The sequence below is a fragment of the Platalea leucorodia genome, assembly GCF_965183815.1.
Source record: "Platalea leucorodia genome assembly, contig: HAP1_HAP1_SCAFFOLD_286, whole genome shotgun sequence".
NCBI lineage: Eukaryota > Metazoa > Chordata > Aves > Pelecaniformes > Threskiornithidae > Platalea > Platalea leucorodia.
The window spans coordinates 49,741-58,218 of NW_028121286.1; the positions used below are offsets into that span (position 1 = coordinate 49,741).

The following is an 8,478-nucleotide window of genomic DNA, read 5'->3' on the forward strand; positions in this document are numbered from 1 at the left end:
GCTGGAGAGTAGTTGGGCTTGGAGGAGTGTGGTACATGCGTGGTGCTCTGCCTGGAGGCATCTAGGTAGTAGGGTCCTGCAGGGGCCTAGCTTGCAACCTGCCCTGTTTCACATCTTTTGAGTGACCTGGAGGATAGGAGAGAGTACTTTTTGATACCATTTGTAGAAGACATCCCATTGAGGAGAGCAGGGCAGGGCTGGAGGGCAGGGCTGCCATCCCAAAGGACACAGACAGTCTAGGGGGATGGGCCAATAGGATACGCATGATATCCAATAAAGATTCAAAGTCCTGCTCCTGAAGTGGATGTAGGCTCTGAAATGTGCTAGGACAGGGAGTGTCTAGGCGGGTAGCAGCTCTGCAGGAAAGGGTCTGCTGGTCTTTGGGTTCCATTAGGCAAAAGATGAGCCATCAGCAAAGATGGCCAACAACAGCCTGGGCTTTGTGAGCAGGAGCAAAGCCAGGGCAAGTGATTCTCTCCCTCTGCTCAGCACTTCTGCACTGCATCCAGAATACTTTCCCAGGTTTTCTTTCCCCACAGTGCCAGAGAGACATTGGCAAGGTGGAGGATCCACAAATTTCAGTGGAGGGCCACAGAGATGGTCAAGGTTGGAGCACTTGTCCTGTTAGGAGAGGCCGAGGGACCGGGGCTTGTTCACCCTGGAGAATGGAGGGCTTTGTGGGGAGGATGGAAGAGACTTGCATTGCCTATAGTGAGGTTCCCAAGAAGACGCTGTGGTGCAAGGCAGGAGCACAGGAGGCAATATGAGCTGAAATGCGAGAGGGGCAGGCTCCATATAGGGAGAAAGTTTTGCAAGGTGAGGACAGCCAGACATGGGAAGCTGTCTCCCAGAGCATGTGCGCTGCCTCCATCCCTGGAAGTTTCTCAGACCCATCTGGGTAAAACCATGAGTAACCTGGTATGACCCTGCGTTGAGGAGGATGTTTCCTACAGATACCTAGCCAGGTCCCTACCAGCCTGAATGACGCTCTCATTCCTCACCCTTCACATCCTCAACATGAGGGAAAGCCCTCAGGTTCCCTCTGACTGTATAAATAATTCACATCAGCTACAAGGCAGCAGCACAGGCACTCCAAGCAGTCCTGATGCCATCCCTGGCCTCATCTTTAAGTTACTGCTTCCCTTTTACCCCCTCTCAAATTCTTCACTGTTCTCATTCTCACACCATCCAAAAAGGCCAGCCTACCCTGGCTGGCTGGGAGGGAGTTCATTGTCTTCATAGCAATCCATAGGGTTCCATGTTTTGGATTTGTGACCAAAACTCTTTTAGCTATTGTTGAACAGTGCTTAATCAACATGAAGGCCTTCTCTGTTTTTCATGCTGCCCTTCAAATGAGTGGGCTGGGCAAGAAGCTGTGAGGGGACACAGCCAGGACAGCTGACCTCAAATGACCAAAGGGATATTCCATATCACAGGATATCACGCTCAGCAATAAAAGCCCAGGGAAAGGAGCAGGAAGGGGAGACATTTGTGGTTATGACATTTGCCTTCCCAAGTCACTGTTAGATGTGATGAAGGCCTGGAAGGTTTCCTGGAAATGGCTGAACATTTCCCTGCCAATGGCCTGAATTCCTTTTTTGCTTTGCTTGTGAATGCAGCTTTGCTTCACTTATGAAACTTCCTTAATTCCAACCCTCACTTTAACCCTCACTTCAACCCTCACTTTAACCCTCACTTAATTCCAACCCTCACTTTTACCTTTCCAATTCTCTTCCCCAGGCTGCTGTTGGGGGAGTGAGCAAGCGACTGGGTGGCTGATTAGTTACTGGCTGGGGTCAATCCACCACACTTGTTAATCCTTTCCACATTGGCCATGCTTGTCTTCTTTTACATCCTCCTGTGGTGTCTCTGAGATGGTTGCTGTGCCACTTTCTACCTTGGGCAGCAAATCCATGAAACAGGTCACCCCTTACGTTACCTGTAGTGTCCTGCAATTGCTCATGGTGTTATCTTGTCAGAGTGTTGGGCATCTGCACACATACCATGACGTTGGAGCCACTGCCTTGCAGTGTTCCCAAAGAGAAGAGATTCAGCTGAAGCTGAGGGTCTCGACATCAGGCACTCATGGGAGCAGAATTCAGTCACTGGCACCCAGGAATGTCACCTTTATTCATTTCTTCTCCTCCCAAGACCTGAGCAAGTGATGGGGAGAAAGGAAGAAAGGAGAGGGTTCCTCACTGCTTTTGCAGTCCACACACAGCTCAATTTTGTCCTACTATCAAAGGTTTAATCCAGGTTAGTTTTGCTACCAAGCACAATTTTTTGAAGGTGTTCAGATACCATGTGCCTCTCTTTTTAAGGAATAGGGAGTCTAGAAAGGCATCATCCAACATAAACAGCTGTCCTACGGACATCTGTGGAGAAGAGGTGAATTTTACTCATGAAGATTATTAACTAAGGAGTGCAAATCCTCAAATTATCATAAGGGGACTGAGGCACCGACATGCTGTTATGGATGTCATAGATCCACATGACACATGACGCAGGATGAGTAAGACCACCTAATGAGTCATCTGGATGGATGGCTGGTGCTGTCAATGAAGAAAATTAAACTATTGGAGAGCAGTGATGTAAGCCAATGTTCTGAATCAAGAGCTTGCTGGAAAGAGCCAAAATAAACATTGGGTATGGCTGAAGGACACCTCATGCTCTGGGGGTAATGTATGGAGTTCGGACGGCTTCCCTGGTGGCTGATTCTCTGGACTTGAGTGGGGGCTGTGGCAGGGGCAGGAGGCAGGTTGGTGGCAGATTCTGTTTCTTGAATGACAAAGCTGTGATTTTCTGGAGATGTCCCAATGCATGTGAGTTCACAAAAACCATCTACCTTCATAGATTTTCTATTTAGAAGCCTTTACCCTTGTATATAAGTGAAAGCTCCCATAGGCTTGAGAGTTGCAGGGATGGGTAGCAAAAGCAAGAAGACGTACACTTCTCTACACTTAAAGTTCAGGTGTTCCCGGGACTCTCAGGAGGCATCACATACCGATTCCTGGATTCAGAGAGCTGGTCAAATGTCTCTTCTCTTTTTCCGCAATGTTGGCTTCAATGCCTGGCTCATTTGTATACTCTGTATGTGGATGCCGTCATTTCTTGAGCAACTGAATCTGAAAGGATTAACACAGTAGGCTGATATTTTTGGAGGGTATAAGGATAGGAAAAGAGAAGAAGCTGGCTTTGGGCAACTGAAAAGGGAAGCAAAGGATGTGATGAGGGCTGTTTGGGGACACCTGTGAAGCAGCCCTGAACCTGATGTGCATGACTCCTGGGGTCAGGGAGAACCTGAGAGCTCTCCCAAATTGGAAAAAATGAAGGGGAAGGAAGGACAGCATCATTCAGGCTGGAAGGGACCTCGGGAGGTGTCTGGACCAACCTCCTGCTCAAAGCAGGCTCAGACAGAGTACTCAGGCCTTTATCCAAACACATCTTGGTCACAGTCCAGGATAGAGCCAGTGCACGCTCCCTGGGAAAGAGCTTCCAGCACTTGACCGTCCTTATGCTGGGAAATTTTCTCCCTCTATTTAGCCTGACCCTCTCTTGTTTCAGCCCATTGCCTCTTGTCCTTGTGTCGTGGACATGAGCCCGACTCCGTCTTCCTGGGAACTGTGAAATGCTGCTACATGTTTCCCACAAGATCTTCTCTACTCCTGTCTGAACAAGCCCAGCTCTCTAAGCCTCTGCTCACAGTACAAGTTCCCCCACCCCACTGACCTTGGTGGCCCTCCACTGAACTGGCTCCAGTTTGCCCAGGTCTCTCTGGAATTGTGGGATGGAAATAGGAGAATATTCTGGCTACGGTGTGAAAAGTGCTGAGCAGACTGTCTGTGCTCAGGCTCCTACAGCCCAGGATGCTGTTGGCCTTCTTTCCTGATTGCTCCTCTTTTGCCTAATGGAACCCAAGGACCACCAAAGCCTTTCCCACAGAGCTGCTGCCCACCTGGGCAGTCCCTGGTCCATGTCACTGCATGGGCTTAGTTGACCTCAAGGGCACAACTTACTGCCTATCCTGAGGTTCCTATTGGCCCATCACTCCAGCTTGTCTTTGTCCTTTGGGATGGCCACCCTGCCCTCCACTGTAGCATCTGCTCTCCTCAGTGTGGTGTCTTCTACAAATGTTATGAAAAAGCACTCTCTCATCTCCTCCGGGTCATTAAATACATGTTAAACAGGGCAGGTGGCAGCACAGACCCCTGCAGGACCCTACTAGCTAGGTGCCTCCAGGCAGAGTACCACGCATTCACCACGTCCCTCTGAGCCTGACCATCCATCTGGTTATTTACCCATCTACTTATCCACTGAGGCAGACCAGAATATCCTAACTTGGGCACAAGAATATTGTGGAGGGGTAATGTTGAAAACTTCACTGACTTCCAGGTGAAAAGACAACCACTGCTCACCCTGGGTCCAGCAATCCTGTCCTTTCAGCACAGAAAGCAAAGGGGATGGCGAGAGACAAGCTCCCCTGGGTAAATCCAGTCCCTTCTCTTTCAGACACCCAGAAATGGGATCCAGGTGAACATGACCCGGGGCACAGCCATTTGCTCCTCTGCGCACCCTTTGGGCATTTTGAAAGGTGCATGCAACGTTTGCATTTTCCCCATTGTCAGGGAGTTCCCACAGATTCCATGACCTTTGAAAGATGCTGGAGAGTGGCCTGGCTGTGCCATTGGCCTGCTCATTCAGCTCCCTGCAATGCTGCCCTTCCAGTCCCCATCTTGAAGAAATTAGATCTTTCCTTGTCACCTTCTTGGGTGCCCTGTCTAACGATAGGACAGAAAGAAGGGCATGTTCATGCCAAGTCTTTTCCTGATAGGAGAAAAGACACTGCTGAAAGTGCCTCTGATGGAAGTAAGCATCTCTCCCCAGCTGAGAGAGGGAACATCAGTGATGCCTTCAGCTGTGTCAGAGCAGATTCCCCTGGAGCCCCAGGGACACCTGGAGGGAGCCCAGAGGGGCAGAGAAAGTGGTGCCTTGGGCTGGGCCTCTGCTGCTGAGCTGGGCTGGGTTCCTGGGATGGAGGGAGCTGCTGGCAAGTGGGCAGCGCTGCAGAGAGACAGCTCTGCCCAGGAGCAGCTCCTCTGCAAAGCGCAGCAGGGCTGAGGGCTCTGCCTGCAGGCAGCGAGGGGAGATGGGAGAAGTAAGAGGGATGTTACAGGCTGCATGAGGTGGAATGATGCTGAGAGCTCACTATGGGAGAAATCTTCACAGCCCTTAACACAGTAAGTCTCTGGCAGTAGGGAAATGCACATGAGTGTCTTGGAGGTGTCTCCTAGACATGGCACATTGTGCTGCAGACAGCAATTGGCAGGATTGCTCTCAGGAACATGCTCCAAAGAGGGATACTCTGCCACACTCTCAGAGGACAGGACATGATGGGTGCCTTCTCTCAGCTGCAGGGATGTGATGCTGGGTGTGCATCCAGGGGTGCCCAGGGCTGTCCTTCAGAGCAGGGTCCCTGCCCAGCAGGGCGCTGTGTCCTGGGGCAGGGACTCTGCTGCCTGCCAGCATCAGCATTCAGCCAGACCACGGAGCTCCCCATGGTTCTGCAGGGAAAAGCTGTGGTGGAAAGAGTGACCCCCAGCAAGGCGGGGTCCTTCTGCTGTTGAGATGCTGCTGTGTGGGTCAGGGCTGCTCAGACTTCTACATCACCCAGAGGACATTTGCAGAGGGTTATTTTAAGATGGTTGTCAAGGTAGGGGATTGCCTGAAAGGGAAGGAGTACGTGTTTTGAGTTTTCTCCTCTTGGTTGGCTGGGTGGGCAGTGGGAGATGGGCATTTATTTCTCTGCTCTGCAGAAGGCAATGAGACCCCAGTTCTCACTAGGACTTGTCTGAGATGCTCCTTAGCCCCTGCGCACACAGAGATGCCCCTGGGCAGTGCCCTGCTGCCAGGAGGTGCCTGCAGATCAGAGCTGAGCACACAGCAGTAGGGATGGGCTCTGTGAGCATGGAGAGGGAGGAGACGTGGGGACAGAGAAAGAGGTCGTGGCAAAGAAGAGCTCCAGGCAGCAGACACATGGGCAGGAAGGGAGACAGGTGTGGGGGGGTGAGGATTCAAGTGCAGCTCAGACACCAACACTGCGTGTGCTGTCATGCACATATGGCCATGGAGGAAAAGCATCCAGCTCACACCCTGTTCACCTGTGGGGCTCTGGGTACTGCAGTGTGTGTGGCTGGCAGCGATCTCACCCTCCCTTCAGGACATAACAAATTCAGGAGAGTTGACTCTGTCCTTGGGAGGTCCTGCTGGGCTGCAGGCTGCCCTCCCATAGGGCACAGCTCTCCCAGGGCATCTCTATGTTTTGCAGGAGCCCCCTGGAGAAGACACCTCGGTGCTAAGGCCATTGAAATGCTGCTGGGTGGCTGCATGTGGGCAGCTGTAATGAGCCCTCTGTGTCCCTGTTTGGGAGGGCAGAGCTGAGATCCTCCTCAGGTACGGTGAGATGGGATGAGGGGTTTGGAGATCTGCACTGGGAAACTGGATTCCTCTGCTCCCAGCAGTGGCCTCTTTCTTTTGGGGGGAACACCCGAGTGCGATAGTCCTCCAGCTGGAAGAGCTGCCAGCACAGGGCAGCTGAGAGCAGGGCTGATGGACAGAGCGGCTGTCCTCACTCTGCACTAAGGGACAGTCCCTGTGCCCAGTCTCAGCACCCACAAGGTTTCCCCTTGCAGTGCAGCAGAAATGCCAGGCATTGCTGCATTCAAACCGCTCCTCAGCTGTGCTGGGGCAACTAGAACAGAAGGCACAACCCAAACTCCCCACAGCTCTGCTCTGCAGTCAGGTGAATTGGGTGTGACAATGTTGAAAAGCTCTTTAATATCAGGATTGGATTTAATCTGCGATCACCCCGTGTTCCTATTTACCTATTGCCACAGGGCAGGACTGACTTGTGCAGAGCCCTCAGCAGAGCCTCCTGCTCCCTGGGGCACCCTCAGCCAGCACCAACCACAGCTTGTGACAGGGAGCTGCCAAAGGTCTTCCTGAATGGAGTGAGACAGTGTGCAGAGGGGTTTCCATGAGAACTGGCTTTGATTATCCTCAGAGAAGTCTCCCCTAACTTGTCGCTGTCCTTTCCTCCTTGGCAGTGCCCCATGCCCTGAGGCAGCAGATGTCCAACAGCAGCTCCATCACCCAGTTCCTCCTCCTGGCATTCACAGACACACGGGAGCTGCAGCTCTTGCACTTCTGGCTCTTCCTGGCCATCTACCTGGCTGCCCTCCTGGGCAACGGCCTCATCATCACTGCCATCACCTGCGACCACTGCCTCCACACCCCCATGTACTTCTTCCTCCTCAACGTCTCCCTCCTCGACCTGGGCTCCATCTCCACCACTGTCTCCAAAGCCATGGCCAATTCCCTCTGGAACAACAGGGCCGTTCCGTACTATGGTTGCACTGCACAAGTCTTTCTGTTTCTCTATTGCAGCTGAGTTGTATCTTCTCACTGTCATGGCCTATGACCGCTACATTGCCATCTGCAAACCCCTGCACTATGGGACCCTCCTGGGCAGCAGAGCTTGTGTCCACATGGCAGCAGCTGCCTGGGGCAGTGGATTCTTCTATTCTCTCCTTCACACCGTGAATACATTTTCACTACCCCTCTGCAGAGGCAATGCTGTAGATTACTTCTTTTGTGAAATCCCCCAGATCCTCAAGCTCTCCTGCTCACACTCCTACCTCAGGGAGATTGGGCTTATTGGGGTTAGTGTCTTTGTGGACTTTGGGTGTTTTGTCTTCATTGTGCTGTCCTACGTGCAGATCTTCAGGTCTGTGCTGAGAATCCCCTCACAGCAGGGACGCCACAAAGCCTTTTCCACGTGCCTCCCTCACCTGGCCGTGGTCTCCCTGTTTTTCAGCACTCTAGTGTTTGCCTACCTGAAACCCCCCTCCATCTCCTCTCCATCCCTGGGTCTGGTGGTGGCAGTGCTGTACTCGGTGGTGCCTCCAGCAGTGAACCCCCTCATCTACAGCATGAGGAACCAGGAGCTCAAGGATGCCTTATGGAAACTGGTCCAATGGGTGCTGTTTCACTGACAATAACCTGCCTCCCCTCCTCTGCATGTTTCCCCAAGTTTATCTTAAGCCACAAGTTTCCTTTTTTTATCCTGTGATAATTCTAGTTAGGGATAGTTTTCTGGTTTTATACTCCTGTAGACATTTGATCCTGTTGTGTCTGACCCTTGCAGAACACCATGTCAGATGTGGCCCATCAAATTGTAGCTCTTCAATAAAAGGGCACCTCCTGGGTGCAGTGCCTGAAGGCTGGGCTCTTCTTCCAAAGTTCATTCCAAGAAAATGTCCAAGGAATTGGTCTTTTAATGTTTCCGGTCTCCTTGTGTTCTCAGTCATTTTGGGGTTAAGCTCATGGTAATGTTGGGTTCCACTGGACCCAGTGTTCTGGTTTTAAAGGCTCTCTTCTTGGTGTCCAATGGCAGTGGAGACGGTCCATGAGCTCCCCGTT

The 8,478-nt window shown here is 51.8% G+C and overlaps 1 pseudogene across 1 annotated transcript; it reads left to right on the forward strand.

Annotated features, from left to right (window-relative positions):
- Window positions 1-7,126: 7,126 nt before the first annotated feature.
- On the forward strand, window positions 7,127-8,051 carry LOC309603983 (olfactory receptor 14A16-like; annotated as a pseudogene). Its single transcript has one exon. The product of its transcript is annotated as an olfactory receptor 14A16-like (transcript).
- Window positions 8,052-8,478: the final 427 nt, after the last annotated feature.